The following is a 24716-nucleotide window of genomic DNA, read 5'->3' as shown; positions in this document are numbered from 1 at the left end:
GTCTTTTCTCACATAGCTAGCACAAGCCTGCGCTTTTCCTTGCTGGTAGCGTGGAAATGACAGATTGGTTCTCAGAAGAAAAAACAAGAAATATTATAGCAGAGGATGGTTTCGAACCATCGACCTCTGGGTTATGGGCCCAGCACGCTTCCGCTGCGCCACTCTGCTCCCTTGTAAAAGTGTTCTCTTTATGCAGAGGAGGAGCTTTCAGCGAAGTGGCGAGGGATTGGTGGGTCTCGCTCCTCATTTGCCTAAGCATGCTGCAATGTATGCTGGGTGCAGAAAATCTTCATCTTCTCGTCTCACAGTCAGTCATAACTGAAAGTGCAGACCCTCTTGGGAACTAGCAGTTTCAGGCCTTTACCAAGATAGCAGCTCTCTAACCCTTTCCTCTCTCTTTGATCCTAGCGCTAGCATGCTCAGTATTTGATTTTAACTGGGAGCCAGAGATCTACCCGGTGAGGGCGAGGCTTTTGAGCGTTTGGGAGCGTTCGGGACGTGAGGACATCGGACAGGAAATGTTGCCATCTTGAAATATCCAACCTTCCTGCTGTCGTGAGAGGCTCTTTCCATGGACATCTGCCTCTTGGAGTCCTCTCAACTTGCTCTCTGATATAACATTTTGTGAGCTGCAGTTACATCCGATGGCTACAAGGTGGCGCTGCATTCAGGTGAGAGAACAAGTGTGCACAAAATCGTTGGTGACTTTTGCCAGATTCATCGGTGGATCTTGCCTACTTTTATTCACATGCTAGATATTGCCTAGAAATGCTTTTTAATATAGAGATGCTAGAGTTAGAATGTCTGGTCGGGGTTCAGCCCTTTCATTGTCTACCGCCCGCAACATATTTATTACCAGCACATGTGAGTGGTGACTCTGCTTTTTGGAAAATAGCATCTAATAGGACAATTAATGTAGCAGATGGGGCGATCGAGATGCCTGCCTAAGTATTTCATTTTTTTTTTAATTTAACGTCTGATTAATCTGTTCATGATATTTCCGTTTTGTGACATGTTGCATTAAAACAAATCCTGCTTGGAGAACATATAAAAATTTGCACTGCATTGGCCGGGAATCGAACCCGGGTCAACTGCTTGGGAAGCAGCTATGCTCACCACTATACCACCAACGCCCTATGATGTGGGTGCTCTCGGTTCTAAAGATTACAACCCCGAGTTCAATGACTATCTTGCACCAGTTTCAATGGTGCATTTGGTTTAGATACCAACATGAAAAGCAGTAGAAAGTTTCTTGTAGAGGGTAAGGAACTGGGGATTGAAACCAAGGCCAAATCTGTGCAGAAGAGAAGAAATGGAAAGCAGTAGTACAAATAGTGGAAATGAACATATTTAGGCAGCATTGGAAGCAAAGCAGCGAAGAGAAAGAGAGTGCCTTCCATGAAATGCCCAGGAGAATGATAAGAGCAGAACGAAAAGGCAAGAATGACATTCAAAGCATGCCCAGAAAAACGTGTGACGGTCCCACCAGTCATTTATGCTTATAATTGGGTATCTTTACTTTCAAAGTATGGGTTTGATCCTTTGGCGATCACTCTCTTGTATTTCAGCAGAGACAGATAGTTGAGAAGTCTTTTCTCACATAGCTAGCACAAGCCTGCGCTTTTCCTTGCTGGTAGCGTGGAAATGACAGATTGGTCCTCAGAAGAAAAAACAAGAAATATTATAGCAGAGGATGGTTTCGATCCATCGACCTCTGGGTTATGGGCCCAGCACGCTTCCGCTGCGCCACTCTGCTCCCTTGTAAAAGTGTTCTCTTTATGCAGAGGAGGAGCTTTCAGCGAAGTGGCGAGGGATTGGTGGGTCTCGCTCCTCATTTGCCTAAGCATGCTGCAATGTATGCTGGGTGCAGAAAATCTTCATCTTCTCGTCTCACAGTCAGTCATAACTGAAAGTGCAGACCCTCTTGGGAACTAGCAGTTTCAGGCCTTTACCAAGATAGCAGCTCTCTAACCCTCTCCTCTCTCTTTGATCCTAGCGCTAGCATGCTCAGGATTTGATTTTAACTGGGAGCCAGAGATCTACCCGGTGAGGGCTTGCCCGGTGTGAGGCTTTTGAGCGTTTGGGAGCGTTCGGGACGTGAGGACGTTGGACAGGAAATGTTGCCATCTTGAAATATCCAACCTTCCTGCTGTCGTGAGATGCTCTTGCCATGGACATCTGCCTCTTGGAGTCCTCTCAACTTTCTCTCTGATATAACATTTTGTGAGCTGCAGTTACATCCGATGGCTACAAGGTGGCGCTGCATTCAGGTGAGAGAACAAGTGTGCACAAAATCATTGGGGACTTTTGCCAGATTCATCGGTGGATCTTGCCTACTTTTATTCACATGCTAGATATTGCCTAGAAATGCTTTTTAATATAGAGATGCTAGAGTTAGAATGTCTGGTCGGGGTTCAGCCCTTTCATTGTCTACCGCCCGCAACATATTTATTACCAGCACATGTGAGTGGTGACTCTGCTTTTTGGAAAATAGCATCTAATAGGACAATGAATGTAGCAGATGGGGCGATCGAGATGCCTGCCTAAGTATTTCATTTTTTTTTTAATTTAACGTCTGATTAATCTGTTCATGATATTTCCATTTTGTGACATGTTGCATTAAAACAAATCCTGCTTGGAGAACATATAAAAATTTGCACTGCATTGGCCGGGAATCGAACCCGGGTCAACTGCTTGGGAAGCAGCTATGCTCACCACTATACCACCAACGCCCTATGATGTGGTTGCTCTCGTTCTAAAGATTACAATCCCGAGTTCAATGACTATCTTGCACCAGTTTCAATGGTGCATTTGGTTTAGATACCAACATGAAAAGCAGTAGAAAGTTTCTTGTAGAGGGTAAGGAACTGGGGATTGAAACCAAGGCCAAATCTGTGCAGAAGAGAAGAAATGGAAAGCAGTAGTACAAATAGTGGAAATGAACATATTTAGGCAGCATTGGAAGCAAAGCAGCGAAGAGAAAGAGAGTGCCTTCCATGAAATGCCCAGGAGAATGATAAGAGCAGAACGAAAAGGCAAGAATGACATTCAAAGCATGCCCAGAAAAACGTGTGACGGTCCCACCAGTCATTTATGCTTATAATTGGGTATCTTTACTTTCAAAGTATGGGGTTGATCCTTTGGCGATCACTCTGTTGTGTTTCAGCAGAGACAGATAGTTGAGAAGTCTTTTCTCACATAGCTAGCACAAGCCTGCGCTTTTCCTTGCTGGTAGCGTGGAAATGACAGATTGGTTCTCAGAAGAAAAAACAAGAAATATTATAGCAGAGGATGGTTTCGATCCATCGACCTCTGGGTTATGGGCCCAGCACGCTTCCGCTGCGCCACTCTGCTCCCTTGTAAAAGTGTTCTCTTTATGCAGAGGAGGAGCTTTCAGCGAAGTGGCGAGGGATTGGTGGGTCTCGCTCCTCATTTGCCTAAGCATGCTGCAATGTATGCTGGGTGCAGAAAATCTTCATCTTCTCGTCTCACAGTCAGTCATAACTGAAAGTGCAGACCCTCTTGGGAACTAGCAGTTTCAGGCCTTTACCAAGATAGCAGCTCTCTAACGCTCTCCTCTCTCTTTGATCCTAGCGCTAGCATGCTCAGAATTTGATTTTAACTGGGAGCCAGAGATCTACCCGGTGAGGGCTTGCCAGGTGTGAGGCTTTTGAGCGTTTGGGAGCGTTCGGGACGTGAGGACGTTGGACAGGAAATGTTGCCATCTTGAAATATCCAACCTTCCTGCTGTCGTGAGAGGCTCTTTCCATGGACATCTGCCTCTTGGAGTCCTCTCAACTTGCTCTCTGATATAACATTTTGTGAGCTGCAGTTACATCCGATGTCTACAAGATGGCGCTGCATTCAGGTGAGAGAACAAGTGTGCACAAATCCGTTGGGGACTTTTGCCAGATTCATCGGTGGATCTTGCCTACTTTTATTCACATGCTAGATATTGCCTAGAAAGGCTTTTTAATATAGAGATGCTAGAGTTAGAATGTCTGGTCAGGGTTCAGCCCTTTCATTGTCTACCGCCCGCAACATATTTATTACCAGCACATGTGAGTGGTGACTCTGCTTTTTGGAAAATAGCATCTAATAGGACAATGAATGTAGCAGATGGGGCGATCGAGATGCCTGCCTAAGTATTTCATTTTTTTTTTAATTTAACGTCTGATTAATCTGTTCATGATATTTCCGTTTTGTGACATGTTGCATTAAAACAAATCCTGCTTGGAGAACATATAAAAATTTGCACTGCATTGGCTGGGAATCGAACCCGGGTCAACTGCTTGGGAAGCAGCTATGCTCACCACTATACCACCAACGCCCTATGTTGTGGTTTCTCTCGGTTCTAAAGATTACAACCCCGAGTTCAATGACTATCTTGCAACAGTTTCAATGGTGCATTTGGTTTAGATACCAACATGAAAAGCAGTAGAAAGTTTCTTGTAGAGGGTAAGGAACTGGGGATTGAAACCAAGGCCAAATCTGTGCAGAAGAGAAGAAATGGAAAGCAGTAAAACAAATAGTGGAAATGAACATATTTAGGCAGCATTGGAAGCAAAGCAGCGAAGAGAAAGAGAGTGCCTTCCATGAAATGCCCAGGAGAATGATAAGAGCAGAACGAAAAGGCAAGAATGACATTCAAAGCATGCCCAGAAAAACGTGTGACGGTCCCACCAGTCATTTATGCTTATAATTGGGTATCTTTACTTTCAAAGTATGGGGTTGATCCTTTGGCGATCACTCTCTTGTATTTCAGCAGAGACAGATAGTTGAGAAGTCTTTTCTCACATAGCTAGCACAAGCCTGCGCTTTTCCTTGCTGGTAGCGTGGAAATGACAGATTGGTTCTCAGAAGAAAAAACAAGAAATATTATAGCAGAGGATGGTTTCGATCCATCGACCTCTGGGTTATGGGCCCAGCACGCTTCCGCTGCGCCACTCTGCTCCCTTGTAAAAGTGTTCTCTTTATGCAGAGGAGGAGCTTTCAGCGAAGTGGCGAGGGATTGGTGGGTCTCGCTCCTCATTTGCCTAAGCATGCTGCAATGTATGCTGGGTGCAGAAAATCTTCATCTTCTCGTCTCACAGCCAGTCATAACTGAAAGTGCAGACCCTCTTGGGAACTAGCAGTTTCAGGCCTTTACCAAGATAGCAGCTCTCTAACCCTTTCCTCTCTCTTTGATCCTAGCGCTAGCATGCTCAGGATTTGATTTTAACTGGGAGCCAGAGATCTACCCGGTGAGGGCGAGGCTTTTGAGCGTTTGGGAGCGTTCGGGACGTGAGGACATTGGACAGGAAATGTTGCCATCTTGAAATATCCAACCTTCCTGCTGTCGTGAGAGGCTCTTTCCATGGACATCTGCCTCTTGGAGTCCTCTCAACTTGCTCTCTGATATAACATTTTGTGAGCTGCAGTTACATCCGATGGCTACAAGGTGGCGCTGCATTCAGGTGAGAGAACAAGTGTGCACAAAATCGTTGGGGACTTTTGCCAGATTCATCGGTGGATCTTGCCTACTTTTATTCACATGCTAGATATTGCCTAGAAATGCTTTTTAATATAGAGATGCTAGAGTTAGAATGTCTGGTCGGGGTTCAGCCCTTTCATTGTCTACCGCCCGCAACATATTTATTACCAGCACATGTGAGTGGTGACTCTGCTTTTTGGAAAATAGCATCTAATAGGACAATGAATGTAGCAGATGGGGCGATCGAGATGCCTGCCTAAGTATTTCATTTTTTTTTTAATTTAACGTCTGATTAATCTGTTCATGATATTTCCGTTTTGTGACATGTTGCATTAAAACAAATCCTGCTTGGAGAACATATAAAAATTTGCACTGCATTGGCCGGGAATCGAACCCGGGTCAACTGCTTGGGAAGCAGCTATGCTCACCACTATACCACCAACGCCCTATGATGTGGGTGCTCTCGGTTCTAAAGATTACAACCCCGAGTTCAATGACTATCTTGCACCAGTTTCAATGGTGCATTTGGTTTAGATACCAACATGAAAAGCAGTAGAAAGTTTCTTGTAGAGGGTAAGGAACTGGGGATTGAAACCAAGGCCAAATCTGTGCAGAAGAGAAGAAATGGAAAGCAGTAGTACAAATAGTGGAAATGAACATATTTAGGCAGCATTGGAAGCAAAGCAGCGAAGAGAAAGAGAGTGCCTTCCATGAAATGCCCAGGAGAATGATAAGAGCAGAACGAAAAGGCAAGAATGACATTCAAAGCATGCCCAGAAAAACGTGTGACGGTCCCACCAGTCATTTATGCTTATAATTGGGTATCTTTACTTTCAAAGTATGGGGTTGATCCTTTGGCGATCACTCTGTTGTGTTTCAGCAGAGACAGATAGTTGAGAAGTCTTTTCTCACATAGCTAGCAAAAGCCTGCGCTTTTCCTTGCTGGTAGCGTGGAAATGACAGATTGGTTCTCAGAAGAAAAAACAAGAAATATTATAGCAGAGGATGGTTTCGATCCATCGACCTCTGGGTTATGGACCCAGCACGCTTCCGCTGCGCCACTCTGCTCCCTTGTAAAAGTGTTCTCTTTATGCAGAGGAGGAGCTTTCAGCGAAGTGGCGAGGGATTGGTGGGTCTCGCTCCTCATTTGCCTAAGCATTCTGCAATGTATGCTGGGTGCAGAAAATCTTCATCTTCTCGTCTCACAGTCAGTCATAACTGAAAGTGCAGACCCTCTTGGGAACTAGCAGTTTCAGGCCTTTACCAAGATAGCAGCTCTCTAACCCTCTCCTCTCTCTTTGATCCTAGCGCTAGCATGCTCAGGATTTGATTTTAACTGGGAGCCAGAGATCTACCCGGTGAGGGCGAGGCTTTTGAGCGTTTGGGAGCATTCGGGACGTGAGGACATTGGACAGGAAATGTTGCCATCTTGAAATATCCAACCTTCCTGCTGTCGTGAGAGGCTCTTTCCATGGACATCTGCCTCTTGGAGTCCTCTCAACTTGCTCTCTGATATAACATTTTGTGAGCTGCAGTTACATCCGATGGCTACAAGGTGGCGCTGCATTCAGGTGAGAGAACAAGTGTGCACAAAATCGTTGGGGACTTTTGCCAGATTCATCGGTGGATCTTGCCTACTTTTATTCACATGCTAGATATTGCCTAGAAATGCTTTTTAATATAGAGATGCTAGAGTTAGAATGTCTGGTCGGGGTTCAGCCCTTTCATTGTCTACCGCCCGCAACATATTTATTACCAGCACATGTGAGTGGTGACTCTGCTTTTTGGAAAATAGCATCTAATAGGACAATGAATGTAGCAGATGGGGCGATCGAGATGCCTGCCTAAGTATTTCATTTTTTTTTTAATTTAACGTCTGATTAATCTGTTCATGATATTTCCGTTTTGTGACATGTTGCATTAAAACAAATCCTGCTTGGAGAACATCTAAAAATTTGCACTGCATTGGCCGGGAATCGAACCCGGGTCAACTGCTTGGGAAGCAGCTATGCTCACCACTATACCACCAACGCCCTATGATGTGGGTGCTCTCGGTTCTAAAGATTACAACCCCGAGTTCAATGACTATCTTGCACCAGTTTCAATGGTGCATTTGGTTTAGATACCAACATGAAAAGCAGTAGAAAGTTTCTTGTAGAGGGTAAGGAACTGGGGATTGAAACCAAGGCCAAATCTGTGCAGAAGAGAAGAAATGGAAAGCAGTAGTACAAATAGTGGAAATGAACATATTTAGGCAGCATTGGAAGCAAAGCAGCGAAGAGAAAGGGAGTGCCTTCCATGAAATGCCCAGGAGAATGATAAGAGCAGAACGAAAAGGCAAGAATGACATTCAAAGCATGCCCAGAAAAACGTGTGACGGTCCCACCAGTCATTTATGCTTATAATTGGGTATCTTTACTTTCAAAGTATGGGGTTGATCCTTTGGCGATCACTCTGTTGTGTTTCAGCAGAGACAGATAGTTGAGAAGTCTTTTCTCACATAGCTAGCACAAGCCTGCGCTTTTCCTTGCTGGTAGCGTGGAAATGACAGATTGGTTCTCAGAAGAAAAAACAAGAAATATTATAGCAGAGGATGGTTTCGATCCATCGACCTCTGGGTTATGGGCCCAGCACGCTTCCGCTGCGCCACTCTGCTCCCTTGTAAAAGTGTTCTCTTTATGCAGAGGAGGAGCTTTCAGCGAAGTGGCGCGGGATTGGTGGGTTTCGCTCCTCATTTGCCTAAGCATGCTGCAATGTATGCTGGGTGCAGAAAATCTTCATCTTCTCGTCTCACAGTCAGTCATAACTGAAAGTGCAGACCCTCTTGGGAACTAGCAGTTTCAGGCCTTTACCAAGATAGCAGCTCTCTAACCCTTTCCTCTCTCTTTGATCCTAGCGCTAGCATGCTCAGGATTTGATTTTAACTGGGAGCCAGAGATCTACCCGGTGAGGGCGAGGCTTTTGAGCGTTTGGGAGCGTTCGGGACGTGAGGACATTGGACAGGAAATGTTGCCATCTTGAAATATCCAACCTTCCTGCTGTCGTGAGAGGCTCTTTCCATGGACATCTGCCTCTTGGAGTCCTCTCAACTTGCTCTCTGATATAACATTTTGTGAGCTGCAGTTACATCCGATGGCTACAAGGTGGCGCTGCATTCAGGTGAGAGAACAAGTGTGCACAAAATCGTTGGGGACTTTTGCCAGATTCATCGGTGGATCTTGCCTACTTTTATTCACATGCTAGATATTGCCTAGAAAGGCTTTTTAATATAGAGATGCTAGAGTTAGAATGTCTGGTCAGGGTTCAGCCCTTTCATTGTCTACCGCCCGCAACATATTTATTACCAGCACATGTGAGTGGTGACTCTGCTTTTTGGAAAATAGCATCTAATAGGACAATGAATGTAGCAGATGGGGCGATCGAGATGCCTGCCTAAGTATTTCATTTTTTTTTTAATTTAACGTCTGATTAATCTGTTCATGATATTTCCGTTTTGTGACATGTTGCATTAAAACAAATCCTGCTTGGAGAACATATAAAAATTTGCACTGCATTGGCCGGGAATCGAACCCGGGTCAACTGCTTGGGAAGCAGCTATGCTCACCACTATACCACCAACGCCCTATGTTGTGGTTGCTCTCGGTTCTAAAGATTACAACCCCGAGTTCAATGACTATCTTGCAACAGTTTCAATGGTGCATTTGGTTTAGATACCAACATGAAAAGCAGTAGAAAGTTTCTTGTAGAGGGTAAGGAACTGGGGATTGAAACCAAGGCCAAATCTGTGCAGAAGAGAAGAAATGGAAAGCAGTAGTACAAATAGTGGAAATGAACATATTTAGGCAGCATTGGAAGCAAAGCAGCGAAGAGAAAGAGAGTGCCTTCCATGAAATGCCCAGGAGAATGATAAGAGCAGAACGAAAAGGCAAGAATGACATTCAAAGCATGCCCAGAAAAACGTGTGACGGTCCCACCAGTCATTTATGCTTATAATTGGGTATCTTTACTTTCAAAGTATGGGGTTGATCCTTTGGCGATCACTCTCTTGTATTTCAGCAGAGACAGATAGTTGAGAAGTCTTTTCTCACATAGCTAGCACAAGCCTGCGCTTTTCCTTGCTGGTAGCGTGGAAATGACAGATTGGTTCTCAGAAGAAAAAACAAGAAATATAATAGCAGAGGATGGTTTCGAACCATCGACCTCTGGGTTATGGGCCCAGCACGCTTCCGCTGCGCCACTCTGCTCCCTTGTAAAAGTGTTCTCTTTATGCAGAGGAGGAGCTTTCAGCGAAGTGGCGAGGGATTGGTGGGTCTCGCTCCTCATTTGCCTAAGCATGCTGCAATGTATGCTGGGTGCAGAAAATCTTCATCTTCTCGTCTCACAGTCAGTCATAACTGAAAGTGCAGACCCTCTTGGGAACTAGCAGTTTCAGGCCTTTACCAAGATAGCAGCTCTCTAACCCTTTCCTCTCTCTTTGATCCTAGCGCTAGCATGCTCAGTATTTGATTTTAACTGGGAGCCAGAGATCTACCCGGTGAGGGCGAGTCTTTTGAGCGTTTGGGAGCGTTCGGGACGTGAGGACATTGGACAGGAAATGTTGCCATCTTGAAATATCCAACCTTCCTGCTGTCGTGAGAGGCTCTTTCCATGGACATCTGCCTCTTGGAGTCCTCTCAACTTGCTCTCTGATATAACATTTTGTGAGCTGCAGTTACATCCGATGGCTACAAGGTGGCGCTGCATTCAGGTGAGAGAACAAGTGTGCACAAAATCGTTGGTGACTTTTGCCAGATTCATCGGTGGATCTTGCCTACTTTTATTCACATGCTAGATATTGCCTAGAAATGCTTTTTAATATAGAGATGCTAGAGTTAGAATGTCTGGTCGGGGTTCAGCCCTTTCATTGTCTACCGCCCGCAACATATTTATTACCAGCACATGTGAGTGGTGACTCTGCTTTTTGGAAAATAGCATCTAATAGGACAATTAATGTAGCAGATGGGGCGATCGAGATGCCTGCCTAAGTATTTCATTTTTTTTTTAATTTAACGTCTGATCAATCTGTTCATGATATTTCCGTTTTGTGACATGTTGCATTAAAACAAATCCTGCTTGGAGAACATATAAAAATTTGCACTGCATTGGCCGGGAATCGAACCCGGGTCAACTGCTTGGGAAGCAGCTATGCTCACCACTATACCACCAACGCCCTATGATGTGGGTGCTCTCGGTTCTAAAGATTACAACCCCGAGTTCAATGACTATCTTGCACCAGTTTCAATGGTGCATTTGGTTTAGATACCAACATGAAAAGCAGTAGAAAGTTTCTTGTAGAGGGTAAGGAACTGGGGATTGAAACCAAGGCCAAATCTGTGCAGAAGAGAAGAAATGGAAAGCAGTAGTACAAATAGTGGAAATGAACATATTTAGGCAGCATTGGAAGCAAAGCAGCGAAGAGAAAGAGAGTGCCTTCCATGAAATGCCCAGGAGAATGATAAGAGCAGAACGAAAAGGCAAGAATGACATTCAAAGCATGCCCAGAAAATCGTGTGACGGTCCCACCAGTCATTTATGCTTATAATTGGGTATCTTTACTTTCAAAGTATGGGTTTGATCCTTTGGCGATCACTCTCTTGTATTTCAGCAGAGACAGATAGTTGAGAAGTCTTTTCTCACATAGCTAGCACAAGCCTGCGCTTTTCCTTGCTGGTAGCGTGGAAATGACAGATTGGTCCTCAGAAGAAAAAACAAGAAATATTATAGCAGAGGATGGTTTCGATCCATCGACCTCTGGGTTATGGGCCCAGCACGCTTCCGCTGCGCCACTCTGCTCCCTTGTAAAAGTGTTCTCTTTATGCAGAGGAGGAGCTTTCAGCGAAGTGGCGAGGGATTGGTGGGTCTCGCTCCTCATTTGCCTAAGCATGCTGCAATGTATGCTGGGTGCAGAAAATCTTCATCTTCTCGTCTCACAGTCAGTCATAACTGAAAGTGCAGACCCTCTTGGGAACTAGCAGTTTCAGGCCTTTACCAAGATAGCAGCTCTCTAACCCTCTCCTCTCTCTTTGATCCTAGCGCTAGCATGCTCAGGATTTGATTTTAACTGGGAGCCAGAGATCTACCCGGTGAGGGCTTGCCCGGTGTGAGACTTTTGAGCGTTTGGGAGCGTTCGGGACGTGAGGACGTTGGACAGGAAATGTTGCCATCTTGAAATATCCAACCTTCCTGCTGTCGTGAGATGCTCTTTCCATGGACATCTGCCTCTTGGAGTCCTCTCAACTTGCTCTCTGATATAACATTTTGTGAGCTGCAGTTACATCCGATGGCTACAAGGTGGCGCTGCATTCAGGTGAGAGAACAAGTGTGCACAAAATCATTGGGGACTTTTGCCAGATTCATCGGTGGATCTTGCCTACTTTTATTCACATGCTAGATATTGCCTAGAAATGCTTTTTAATATAGAGATGCTAGAGTTAGAATGTCTGGTCGGGGTTCAGCCCTTTCATTTTCTACCGCCCGCAACATATTTATTACCAGCACATGTGAGTGGTGACTCTGCTTTTTGGAAAATAGCATCTAATAGGACAATGAATGTAGCAGATGGGGCGATCGAGATGCCTGCCTAAGTATTTCATTTTTTTTTTAATTTAACGTCTGATTAATCTGTTCATGATATTTCCATTTTGTGACATGTTGCATTAAAACAAATCCTGCTTGGAGAACATATAAAAATTTGCACTGCATTGGCCGGGAATCGAACCCGGGTCAACTGCTTGGGAAGCAGCTATGCTCACCACTATACGACCAACGCCCTATGATGTGGTTGCTCTCGGTTCTAAAGATTACAATCCCGAGTTCAATGACTATCTTGCACCAGTTTCAATGGTGCATTTGGTTTAGATACCAACATGAAAAGCAGTAGAAAGTTTCTTGTAGAGGGTAAGGAACTGGGAATTGAAACCAAGGCCAAATCTGTGCAGAAGAGAAGAAATGGAAAGCAGTAGTACAAATAGTGGAACTGAAAATATTTAGGCAGCATTGGAAGCAAAGCAGCGAAGAGAAAGAGAGTGCCTTCCATGAAATGCCCAGGAGAATGATAAGAGCAGAACGAAAAGGCAAGAATGACATTCAAAGCATGCCCAGAAAAACGTGTGACGGTCCCACCAGTCATTTATGTTTATAATTGGGTATCTTTACTTTCAAAGTATGGGGTTGATCCTTTGGCGATCACTCTGTTGTGTTTCAGCAGAGACAGATAGTTGAGAAGTCTTTTCTCACATAGCTAGCACAAGCCTGCGCTTTTCCTTGCTGGTAGCGTGGAAATGACAGATTGGTTCTCAGAAGAAAAAACAAGAAATATTATAGCAGAGGATGGTTTCGATCCATCGACCTCTGGGTTATGGGCCCAGCACGCTTCCGCTGCGCCACTCTGCTCCCTTGTAAAAGTGTTCTCTTTATGCAGAGGAGGAGCTTTCAGCGAAGTGGCGAGGGATTGGTGGGTCTCGCTCCTCATTTGCCTAAGCATGCTGCAATGTATGCTGGGTGCAGAAAATCTTCATCTTCTCGTCTCACAGTCAGTCATAACTGAAAGTGCAGACCCTCTTGGGAACTAGCAGTTTCAGGCCTTTACCAAGATAGCAGCTCTCTAACGCTCTCCTCTCTCTTTGATCCTAGCGCTAGCATGCTCAGGATTTGATTTTAACTGGGAGCCAGAGATCTACCCGGTGAGGGCTTGCCAGGTGTGAGGCTTTTGAGCGTTTGGGAGCGTTCGGGGCGTGAGGACGTTGGACAGGAAATGTTGCCATCTTGAAATATCCAACCTTCCTGCTGTCGTGAGAGGCTCTTTCCATGGACATCTGCCTCTTGGAGTCCTCTCAACTTGCTCTCTGATATAACATTTTGTGAGCTGCAGTTACATCCGATGGCTACAAGATGGCGCTGCATTCAGGTGAGAGAACAAGTGTGCACAAATCCGTTGGGGACTTTTGCCAGATTCATCGGTGGATCTTGCCTACTTTTATTCACATGCTAGATATTGCCTAGAAAGGCTTTTTAATATAGAGATGCTAGAGTTAGAATGTCTGGTCAGGGTTCAGCCCTTTCATTGTCTACCGCCCGCAACATATTTATTACCAGCACATGTGAGTGGTGACTCTGCTTTTTGGAAAATAGCATCTAATAGGACAATGAATGTAGCAGATGGGGCGATCGAGATGCCTGCCTAAGTATTTCATTTTTTTTTAAATTTAACGTCTGATTAATCTGTTCATGATATTTCCGTTTTGTGACATGTTGCATTAAAACAAATCCTGCTTGGAGAACATATAAAAATTTGCACTGCATTGGGCGGGAATCGAACCCGGGTCAACTGCTTGGGAAGCAGCTATGCTCACCACTATACCACCAACGCCCTATGTTGTGGTTTCTCTCGGTTCTAAAGATTACAACCCCGAGTTCAATGACTATCTTGCAACAGTTTCAATGGTGCATTTGGTTTAGATACCAACATGAAAAGCAGTAGAAAGTTTCTTGTAGAGGGTAAGGAACTGGGGATTGAAACCAAGGCCAAATCTGTGCAGAAGAGAAGAAATGGAAAGCAGTAAAACAAATAGTGGAAATGAACATATTTAGGCAGCATTGGAAGCAAAGCAGCGAAGGGAAAGAGAGTGCCTTCCATGAAATGCCCAGGAGAATGATAAGAGCAGAACGAAAAGGCAAGAATGACATTCAAAGCATGCCCAGAAAAACGTGTGACGGTCCCACCAGTCATTTATGCTTATAATTGGGTATCTTTACTTTCAAAGTATGGGGTTGATCCTTTGGCGATCACTCTCTTGTATTTCAGCAGAGACAGATAGTTGAGAAGTCTTTTCTCACATAGCTAGCACAAGCCTGCGCTTTTCCTTGCTGGTAGCGTGGAAATGACAGATTGGTTCTCAGAAGAAAAAACAAGAAATATTATAGCAGAGGATGGTTTCGATCCATCGACCTCTGGGTTATGGGCCCAGCACGCTTCCGCTGCGCCACTCTGCTCCCTTGTAAAAGTGTTCTCTTTATGCAGAGGAGGAGCTTTCAGCGAAGTGGCGAGGGATTGGTGGGTCTCGCTCCTCATTTGCCTAAGCATGCTGCAATGTATGCTGGGTGCAGAAAATCTTCATCTTCTCGTCTCACAGCCAGTCATAACTGAAAGTGCAGACCCTCTTGGGAACTAGCAGTTTCAGGCCTTTACCAAGATAGCAGCTCTCTAACCCTTTCCTCTCTCTTTGATCCTAGCGCTAGCATGCTCAGGATTTGATTTTAACTGGGAGCCAGAGATCTACCCGGTGAGGGCGAGGCTTTTGAGCGTTTGGGAGCGTTCGGGACGTGAGGACATTGGACAGGAAATGTTGCCATCTTGAAATATCCAACCTTCCTGCTGTCGTGAGAGGCTCTTTCCATGGACATCTGCCTCTTGGAGTCCTCTCAACTTGCTCTCTGATATAACATTTTGTGAGCTGCAGTTACATCCGATGGCTACAAGGTGGCGCTGCATTCAGGTGAGAGAACAAGTGTGCACAAAATCGTTGGGGACTTTTGCCAGATTCATCGGTGGATCTTGCCTACTTTTATTCACATGCTAGATATTGCCTAGAAATGCTTTTTAATATAGAGATGCTAGAGTTAGAATGTCTGGTCGGGGTTCAGCCCTTTCATTGTCTACCGCCCGCAACATATTTATTACCAGCACATGTGAGTGGTGACTCTGCTTTTTGGAAAATAGCATCTAATAGGACAATGAATGTAGCAGATGGGGCGATCGAGATGCCTGCCTAAGTATTTCATTTTTTTTTTAATTTAACGTCTGATTAATCTGTTCATGATATTTCCGTTTTGTGACATGTTGCATTAAAACAAATCCTGCTTGGAGAACATCTAAAAATTTGCACTGCATTGGCCGGGAATCGAACCCGGGTCAACTGCTTGGGAAGCAGCTATGCTCACCACTATACCACCAACGCCCTATGATGTGGGTGCTCTCGGTTCTAAAGATTACAACCCCGAGTTCAATGACTATCTTGCACCAGTTTCAATGGTGCATTTGGTTTAGATACCAACATGAAAAGCAGTAGAAAGTTTCTTGTAGAGGGTAAGGAACTGGGGATTGAAACCAAGGCCAAATCTGTGCAGAAGAGAAGAAATGGAAAGCAGTAGTACAAATAGTGGAAATGAACATATTTAGGCAGCATTGGAAGCAAAGCAGCGAAGAGAAAGAGAGTGCCTTCCATGAAATGCCCAGGAGAATGATAAGAGCAGAACGAAAAGGCAAGAATGACATTCAAAGCATGCCCAGAAAAACGTGTGACGGTCCCACCAGTCATTTATGCTTATAATTGGGTATCTTTACTTTCAAAGTATGGGGTTGATCCTTTGGCGATCACTCTGTTGTGTTTCAGCAGAGACAGATAGTTGAGAAGTCTTTTCTCACATAGCTAGCAAAAGCCTGCGCTTTTCCTTGCTGGTAGCGTGGAAATGACAGATTGGTTCTCAGAAGAAAAAACAAGAAATATTATAGCAGAGGATGGTTTCGATCCATCGACCTCTGGGTTATGGGCCCAGCACGCTTCCGCTGCGCCACTCTGCTCCCTTGTAAAAGTGTTCTCTTTATGCAGAGGAGGAGCTTTCAGCGAAGTGGCGAGGGATTGGTGGGTCTCGCTCCTCATTTGCCTAAGCATTCTGCAATGTATGCTGGGTGCAGAAAATCTTCATCTTCTCGTCTCACAGTCAGTCATAACTGAAAGTGCAGACCCTCTTGGGAACTAGCAGTTTCAGGCCTTTACCAAGATAGCAGCTCTCTAACCCTCTCCTCTCTCTTTGATCCTAGCGCTAGCATGCTCAGGATTTGATTTTAACTGGGAGCCAGAGATCTACCCGGTGAGGGCGAGGCTTTTGAGCGTTTGGGAGCATTCGGGACGTGAGGACATTGGACAGGAAATGTTGCCATCTTGAAATATCCAACCTTCCTGCTGTCGTGAGAGGCTCTTTCCATGGACATCTGCCTCTTGGAGTCCTCTCAACTTGCTCTCTGATATAACATTTTGTGAGCTGCAGTTACATCCGATGGCTACAAGGTGGCGCTGCATTCAGGTGAGAGAACAAGTGTGCACAAAATCGTTGGGGACTTTTGCCAGATTCATCGGTGGATCTTGCCTACTTTTATTCACATGCTAGATATTGCCTAGAAATGCTTTTTAATATAGAGATGCTAGAGTTAGAATGTCTGGTCGGGGTTCAGCCCTTTCATTGTCTACCGCCCGCAACATATTTATTACCAGCACATGTGAGTGGTGACTCTGCTTTTTGGAAAATAGCATCTAATAGGACAATGAATGTAGCAGATGGGGCGATCGAGATGCCTGCCTAAGTATTTCATTTTTTTTTTAATTTAACGTCTGATTAATCTGTTCATGATATTTCCGTTTTGTGACATGTTGCATTAAAACAAATCCTGCTTGGAGAACATCTAAAAATTTGCACTGCATTGGCCGGGAATCGAACCCGGGTCAACTGCTTGGGAAGCAGCTATGCTCACCACTATACCACCAACGCCCTATGATGTGGATGCTCTCGGTTCTAAAGATTACAACCCCGAGTTCAATGACTATCTTGCACCAGTTTCAATGGTGCATTTGGTTTAGATACCAACATGAAAAGCAGTAGAAAGTTTCTTGTAGAGGGTAAGGAACTGGGGATTGAAACCAAGGCCAAATCTGTGCAGAAGAGAAGAAATGGAAAGCAGTAGTACAAATAGTGGAAATGAACATATTTAGGCAGCATTGGAAGCAAAGCAGCGAAGAGAAAGAGAGTGCCTTCCATGAAATGCCCAGGAGAGTGATAAGAGCAGAACGAAAAGGCAAGAATGACATTCAAAGCATGCCCAGAAAAACGTGTGACGGTCCCACCAGTCATTTATGCTTATAATTGGGTATCTTTACTTTCAAAGTATGGGGTTGATCCTTTGGCGATCACTCTGTTGTGTTTCAGCAGAGACAGATAGTTGAGAAGTCTTTTCTCACATAGCTAGCACAAGCCTGCGCTTTTCCTTGCTGGTAGCGTGGAAATGACAGATTGGTTCTCAGAAGAAAAAACAAGAAATATTATAGCAGAGGATGGTTTCGATCCATCGACCTCTGGGTTATGGGCCCAGCACGCTTCCGCTGCGCCACTCTGCTCCCTTGTAAAAGTGTTCTCTTTATGCAGAGGAGGAGCTTTCAGCGAAGTGGCGCGGGATTGGTGGGTCTCGCTCCTCATTTGCCTAAGCATGCTGCAATGTATGCTGGGTGCAGAAAATCTTCATCTTCTCGTCTCACAGTCAGTCATAACTGAAAGTGCAGACCCTCTTGGGAACTAGCAGTTTCAGGCCTTTACCAAGATAGCAGCTCTCTAACCCTCTCCTCTCTCTTTGATCCTAGCGCTAGCATGCTCAGGATTTGATTTTAACTGGGAGCCAGAGATCTACCCGGTGAGGGCTTGCCCGGTGTGAGGCTTTTGAGCGTTTGGGAGCGTTCGGGACGTGAGGACGTTGGACAGGAAATGTTGCCATCTTGAAATATCCAACCTTCCTGCTGTCGTGAGAGGCTCTTTCCATGGACATCTGCCTCTTGGAGTCCTCTCAACTTGCTCTCTGATATAACATTTTGTGAGCTGCAGTTACATCCGATGGCTACAAGATGAAGCTGCATTCAGGTGAGAGAACAAGTGTGCACAAAATCGTTGGGGACTTTTGCCAGATTCATCGGTGGATCTTGCCTACTTTTATTCACATGCTAGATATTGCCTAGAAATGCTTTTTAATATAGAGATGCTAGAGTTAGAATGTCTGGTCGGGGTTCAGCCCTTTCATTGTCTACCGCCCGCAACATATTTATTACCAGCACATGTGAGTGGTGACTCTGCTTTTTGGAAAATAGCATCTAATAGGACAATGAATGTAGCAGATGGGGCGATCGAGATGCCTGCCTAAGTATTTCATTTTTTTTTTAATTTAACGTCTGATTAATCTGTTCATGATATTTCCGTTTTGTGACATGTTGCATTAAAACAAATCCTGCTTGGAGAACATATAAAAATTTGCACTGCATTGGCCGGGAATCGAACCCGGGTCAACTGCTTGGGAAGCAGCTATGCTCACCACTATACCACCAACGCCCTATGATGTGGTTGCTCTCGGTTCTAAAGATTACAACCCCGAGTTCAATGACTATCTTGCACCAGTTTCAATGGTGCATTTGGTTTAGATACCAACATGAAAAGCAGTAGAAAGTTTCTTGTAGAGGGTAAGGAACTGGGGATTGAAACCAAGGCCAAATCTGTGCAGAAGAGAAGAAATGGAAAGCAGTAGTACAAATAGTGGAAATGAACATATTTAGGCAGCATTGGAAGCAAAGCAGCGAAGAGAAAGAGAGTGCCTTCCATGAAATGCCCAGGAGAATGATAAGAGCAGAACGAAAAGGCAAGAATGACATTCAAAGCATGCCCAGAAAAACGTGTGACGGTCCCACCAGTCATTTATGCTTATAATTGGGTATCTTTACTTTCAAAGTATGGGGTTGATCCTTTGGCGATCACTCTGTTGTGTTTCAGCAGAGACAGATAGTTGAGAAGTCTTTTCTCACATAGCTAGCAAAAGCCTGCGCTTTTCCTTGCTGGTAGCGTGGAAATGACAGATTGGTTCTCAGAAGAAAAAACAAGAAATATTATAGCAGAGGATGGTTTCGATCCATCGACCTCTGGGTTATGGGCCCAGCACGCTTCCGCTGCGCCACTCTGCTCCCTTGTAAAAGTGTTCTCTTTATGCAGAGGAGGAGCTTTCAGCGAAGTGGCGCGGGATTGGTGGGTCTCGCTCCTCATTTGCCTAAGCATGCTGCAATGTATGCTGGGTGCAGAAAATCTTCATCTTCTCGTCTCACAGTCAGTCATAACTGAAAGTGCAGACCCTCTTGGGAACTAGCAGTTTCAGGCCTTTACCAAGATAGCAGCTCTCTAACCCTCTCCTCTCTCTTTGATCCTAGCGCTAGCATGCTCAGGATTTGATTTTAACTGGGAGCCAGAGATCTACCCGGTGAGGGCTTGCCCGGTGTGAGGCTTTTGAGCGTTTGGGAGCGTTCGGGACGTGAGGACGTTGGACAGGAAATGTTGCCATCTTGAAATATCCAACCTTCCTGCTGTCGTGAGAGGCTCTTTCCATGGACATCTGCCTCTTGGAGTCCTCTCAACTTGCTCTCTGATATAACATTTTGTGAGCTGCAGTTACATCCGATGGCTACAAGATGAAGCTGCATTCAGGTGAGAGAACAAGTGTGCACAAAATCGTTGGGGACTTTTGCCAGATTCATCGGTGGATCTTGCCTACTTTTATTCACATGCTAGATATTGCCTAGAAATGCTTTTTAATATAGAGATGCTAGAGTTAGAATGTCTGGTCGGGGTTCAGCCCTTTCATTGTCTACCGCCCGCAACATATTTATTACCAGCACATGTGAGTGGTGACTCTGCTTTTTGGAAAATAGCATCTAATAGGACAATGAATGTAGCAGATGGGGCGATCGAGATGCCTGCCTAAGTATTTCATTTTTTTTTTAATTTAACGTCTGATTAATCTGTTCATGATATTTCCGTTTTGTGACATGTTGCATTAAAACAAATCCTGCTTGGAGAACATATAAAAATTTGCACTGCATTGGCCGGGAATCGAACCCGGGTCAACTGCTTGGGAAGCAGCTATGCTCACCACTATACCACCAACGCCCTATGATGTGGTTGCTCTCGGTTCTAAAGATTACAACCCCGAGTTCAATGACTATCTTGCACCAGTTTCAATGGTGCATTTGGTTTAGATACCAACATGAAAAGCAGTAGAAAGTTTCTTGTAGAGGGTAAGGAACTGGGGATTGAAACCAAGGCCAAATCTGTGCAGAAGAGAAGAAATGGAAAGCAGTAGTACAAATAGTGGAAATGAACATATTTAGGCAGCATTGGAAGCCATGCAGCGAAGAGAAAGAGAGTGCCTTCCATGAAATGCCCAGGAGAATGATAAGAGCAGAACGAAAAGGCAAGAATGACATTCAAAGCATGCCCAGAAAAACGTGTGACGGTCCCACCAGTCATTTATGCTTATAATTGGGTAGCTTTACTTTCAAAGTATGGGGTTGATCCTTTGGCGATCACTCTCTTGTATTTCAGCAGAGACAGATAGTTGAGAAGTCTTTTCTCACATAGCTAGCACAAGCCTGCGCTTTTCCTTGCTGGTAGCGTGGAAATGACAGATTGGTTCTCAGAAGAAAAAACAAGAAATATTATAGCAGAGGATGGTTTCGATCCATCGACCTCTGGGTTATGGGCCCAGCACGCTTCCGCTGCGCCACTCTGCTCCCTTGTAAAAGTGTTCTCTTTATGCAGAGGAGGAGCTTTCAGCGAAGTGGCGAGGGATTGCTGGGTCTCGCTCCTCATTTGCCTAAGCATGCTGCAATGTATGCTGGGTGCAGAAAATCTTCATCTTCTCGTCTCACAGTCAGTCATAACTGAAAGTGCAGACCCTCTTGGGAACTAGCAGTTTCAGGCCTTTACCAAGATAGCAGCTCTCTAACCCTCTCCTCTCTCTTTGATCCTAGCGCTAGCATGCTCAGGATTTGATTTTAACTGGGAGCCAGAGATCTACCCGGTGAGGGCGAGGCTTTTGAGCGTTTGGGAGCGTTCGGGACGTGAGGACGTTGGACAGGAAATGTTGCCATCTTGAAATATCCAACCTTCCTGCTGTCGTGAGAGGCTCTTTCCATGGACATCTGCCTCTTGGAGTCCTCTCAACTTGCTCTCTGATATAACATTTTGTGAGCTGCAGTTACATCCGATGGCTACAAGGTGGCGCTGCATTCAGGTGAGAGAACAAGTGTGCACAAAATCGTTGGGGACTTTTGCCAGATTCATCGGTGGATCTTGCCTACTTTTATTCACACGCTAGATATTGCCTAGAAATGCTTTTTAATATAGAGATGCTAGAGTTAGAATGTCTGGTCGGGGTTCAGCCCTTTCATTGTCTACCGCCCGCAACATATTTATTACCTGCACATGTGAGTGGTGACTCTGCTTTTTGGAAAATAGCATCTAATAGGACAATGAATGTAGCAGATGGGGCGATCGAGATGCCTGCCTAAGTATTTCATTTTTTTTTTAATTTAACGTCTGATTAATCTGTTCATGATATTTCCGTTTTGTGACATGTTGCATTAAAACAAATCCTGCTTGGAGAACATATAAAAATTTGCACAGCATTGGCCGGGAATCGAACCCGGGTCAACTGCTTGGGAAGCAGCTATGCTCACCACTATACCACCAACGCCCTATGATGTTGTTGCTCTCGGTTCTAAAGATTACAACCCAGAGTTCAATGACTATCTTGCACCAGTTTCAATGGTGCATTTGGTTTAGATACCAACATGAAAAGCAGTAGAAAGTTTCTTGTAGAGGGTAAGGAACTGGGGATTGAAACCAAGGCCAAATCTGTGCAGAAGAGAAGAAATGGAAAGCAGTAGTACAAATAGTGGAAATGAACATATTTAGGCAGCATTGGAAGCAAAGCAGCGAAGATAAAGAGAGTGCCTTCCATGAAATGCCCAGGAGAATGATAAGAGCAGAACGAAAAGGCAAGAATGACATTCAAAGCATGCCCAGAAAAACGTGTGACGGTCCCACCAGTCATTTATGCTTATAATTGGGTATCTTTACTTTCAAAGTATGGGGTTGATCCTTTGGCGATCACTCTCTTGTATTTCAGCAGAGACAGATAGTTGAGAAGTCTTTTCTCACATAGCTAGCACAAGCCTGCGCTTTTCCTTGCTGGTAGCGTGGAAATGACAGATTGGTTCTCAGAAGAAAAAACAAGAAATATTATAGCAGAGGATGGTTTCGATCCATCGACCTCTGGGTTATGGGCCCAGCACGCTTCCGCTGCGCCACTCTGCTCCCTTGTAAAAGTGTTCTCTTTATGCAGAGGAGGAGCTTTCAGCGACGTGGCGAGGGATTGGTGGGTCTCGCTCCTCATTTGCCTAAGCATGCTGCAATGTATGCTGGGTGCAGAAAATCTTCATCTTCTCGTCTCACAGTCAGTCATAACTGAAAGTGCAGACCCTCTTGGGAACTAGCAGTTTCAGGCCTTTACCAAGATAGCAGCTCTCTAACCCTCTCCTCTCTCTTTGATCCTAGCGCTAGCATGCTCAGGATTTGATTTTAACTGGGAGCCAGAGATCTACCCGGTGAGGGCGAGGCTTTTGAGCGTTTGGGAGCGTTCGGGACGTGAGGACGTTGGACAGGAAATGTTGCCATCTTGAAATATCCAACCTTCCTGCTGTCGTGAGAGGCTCTTTCCATGGACATCTGCCTCTTGGAGTCCTCTCAACTTGCTCTCTGATATAACATTTTGTGAGCTGCAGTTACATCCGATGGCTACAAGGTGGCGCTGCATTCAGGTGAGAGAACAAGTGTGCACAAAATCGTTGGGGACTTTTGCCAGATTCATCGGTGGATCTTGCCTACTTTTATTCACATGCTAGATATTGCCTAGAAATGCTTTTTAATATAGAGATGCTAGAGTTAGAATGTCTGGTCGGGGTTCAGCCCTTTCATTGTCTACCGCCCGCAACATATTTATTACCAGCACATGTGAGTGGTGACTCTGCTTTTTGGAAAATAGCATCTAATAGGACAATGAATGTAGCAGATGGGGCGATCGAGATGCCTACCTAAGTATTTCATTTTTTTTTTAATTTAACGTCTGATTAATCTGTTCATGATATTTCCGTTTTGTGACATGTTGCATTAAAACAAATCCTGCTTGGAGAACATATAAAAATTTGCACTGCATTGGCTGTGAATCGAACCCGGGTCAACTGCTTGGGAAGCAGCTATGCTCACCACTATACCACCAACGCCCTATGATGTGGTTGCTCTCGGTTCTAAAGCTTACAACCCCGAGTTCAATGACTATCTTGCACCAGTTTCAATGGTGCATTTGGTTTAGATACCAACATGAAAAGCAGTAGAAAGTTTCTTGTAGAGGGTAAGGAACTGGGGATTGAAACCAAGGCCAAATCTGTGCAGAAGAGAAGAAATGGAAAGCAGTAGTACAAATAGTGGAAATGAACATATTTAGGCAGCATTGGAAGCAAAGCAGCGAAGAGAAATAGAGTGCCTTCCATGAAATGCCCAGGAGAATGATAAGAGCAGAACGAAAAGGCAAGAATGACATTCAAAGCATGCCCAGAAAAACGTGTGACGGTCCCACCAGTCATTTATGCTTATAATTGGGTATCTTTACTTTCAAAGTATGGGGTTGATCCTTTGGCGATCACTCTCTTGTATTTCAGCAGAGACAGATAGTTGAGAAGTCTTTTCTCACATAGCTAGCACAAGCCTGCGCTTTTCCTTGCTGGTAGCGTGGAAATGACAGATTGGTTCTCAGAAGAAAAAACAAGAAATATTATAGCAGAGGATGGTTTCGATCCATCGACCTCTGGGTTATGGGCCCAGCACGCTTCCGCTGCGCCACTCTGCTCCCTTGTAAAAGTGTTCTCTTTATGCAGAGGAGGAGCTTTCAGCGAAGTGGCGAGGGATTGGTGGGTCTCGCTCCTCATTTGCCTAAGCATGCTGCAATGTATGCTGGGTGCAGAAAATCTTCATCTTCTCATCTCACAGTCAGTCATAACTGAAAGTGCAGACCCTCTTGGGAACTAGCAGTTTCAGGCCTTTACTAAGATAGCAGCTCTCTAACCCTCTCCTCTCTCTTTGATCCTAGCGCTAGCATGCTCAGGATTTGATTTTAACTGGGAGCCAGAGATCTACCCGGTGAGGGCTTGCCCGGTGTGAGGCTTTTGAGCGTTTGGGAGCGTTCGGGACGTGAGGACGTTGGACAGGAAATGTTGCCATCTTGAATTATCCAACCTTCCTGCTGTCGTGAGAGGCTCTTTCCATGGACATCTGCCTCTTGGAGTCCTCTCAACTTGCTCTCTGATATAACATTTTGTGAGCTGCAGTTACATCCGATGGCTACAAGGTGGCGCTGCATTCAGGTGAGAGAACAAGTGTGCACAAAATCGTTGGGGACTTTTGCCAGATTCATCGGTGGATCTTGCCTACTTTTATTCACATGCTAGATATTGCCTAGAAATGCTTTTTAATATAGAGATGCTACAGTTAGAATGTCTGGTCGGGGTTCAGC

General features: G+C 44.9%; 12 non-coding genes across 12 annotated transcripts; all 12 read right to left on the bottom strand.

The window, feature by feature from the left end:
- Positions 1 to 1061: 1061 nt before the first annotated feature.
- Positions 1062 to 1133, bottom strand: TRNAG-CCC (transfer RNA glycine (anticodon CCC)). Its single transcript has one exon. It is a non-coding gene; the product is annotated as a tRNA-Gly (tRNA).
- A 1527-nt stretch (positions 1134 to 2660) lies between these two features.
- On the bottom strand, positions 2661 to 2732 carry TRNAG-CCC (transfer RNA glycine (anticodon CCC)). The gene has a single exon. It is a non-coding gene; the product is annotated as a tRNA-Gly (tRNA).
- Positions 2733 to 5846: 3114 nt separating this feature from the next.
- Positions 5847 to 5918, bottom strand: TRNAG-CCC (transfer RNA glycine (anticodon CCC)). Its single transcript has one exon. It is a non-coding gene; the product is annotated as a tRNA-Gly (tRNA).
- A 1516-nt stretch (positions 5919 to 7434) lies between these two features.
- On the bottom strand, positions 7435 to 7506 carry TRNAG-CCC (transfer RNA glycine (anticodon CCC)). The gene has a single exon. It is a non-coding gene; the product is annotated as a tRNA-Gly (tRNA).
- A 1516-nt stretch (positions 7507 to 9022) lies between these two features.
- Positions 9023 to 9094, bottom strand: TRNAG-CCC (transfer RNA glycine (anticodon CCC)). The gene has a single exon. It is a non-coding gene; the product is annotated as a tRNA-Gly (tRNA).
- A 1516-nt stretch (positions 9095 to 10610) lies between these two features.
- TRNAG-CCC (transfer RNA glycine (anticodon CCC)) lies at positions 10611 to 10682 on the bottom strand. Its single transcript has one exon. It is a non-coding gene; the product is annotated as a tRNA-Gly (tRNA).
- Positions 10683 to 13808: 3126 nt separating this feature from the next.
- On the bottom strand, positions 13809 to 13880 carry TRNAG-CCC (transfer RNA glycine (anticodon CCC)). Its single transcript has one exon. It is a non-coding gene; the product is annotated as a tRNA-Gly (tRNA).
- A 1516-nt stretch (positions 13881 to 15396) lies between these two features.
- TRNAG-CCC (transfer RNA glycine (anticodon CCC)) lies at positions 15397 to 15468 on the bottom strand. The gene has a single exon. It is a non-coding gene; the product is annotated as a tRNA-Gly (tRNA).
- A 1516-nt stretch (positions 15469 to 16984) lies between these two features.
- On the bottom strand, positions 16985 to 17056 carry TRNAG-CCC (transfer RNA glycine (anticodon CCC)). Its single transcript has one exon. It is a non-coding gene; the product is annotated as a tRNA-Gly (tRNA).
- A 1527-nt stretch (positions 17057 to 18583) lies between these two features.
- TRNAG-CCC (transfer RNA glycine (anticodon CCC)) lies at positions 18584 to 18655 on the bottom strand. Its single transcript has one exon. It is a non-coding gene; the product is annotated as a tRNA-Gly (tRNA).
- A 1527-nt stretch (positions 18656 to 20182) lies between these two features.
- Positions 20183 to 20254, bottom strand: TRNAG-CCC (transfer RNA glycine (anticodon CCC)). The gene has a single exon. It is a non-coding gene; the product is annotated as a tRNA-Gly (tRNA).
- Positions 20255 to 21770: 1516 nt separating this feature from the next.
- TRNAG-CCC (transfer RNA glycine (anticodon CCC)) lies at positions 21771 to 21842 on the bottom strand. The gene has a single exon. It is a non-coding gene; the product is annotated as a tRNA-Gly (tRNA).
- Between the last annotated feature and the right edge of the window lie 2874 nt (positions 21843 to 24716).

This window comes from Triturus cristatus, chromosome 11 (genome assembly GCF_964204655.1).
Source record: "Triturus cristatus chromosome 11, aTriCri1.1, whole genome shotgun sequence".
NCBI classification, from domain to species: domain Eukaryota; kingdom Metazoa; phylum Chordata; class Amphibia; order Caudata; family Salamandridae; genus Triturus; species Triturus cristatus.
The sequence above is the reverse complement of the archived record's forward strand: the minus strand, read 5'-3'. Positions and strand labels throughout refer to the sequence as shown.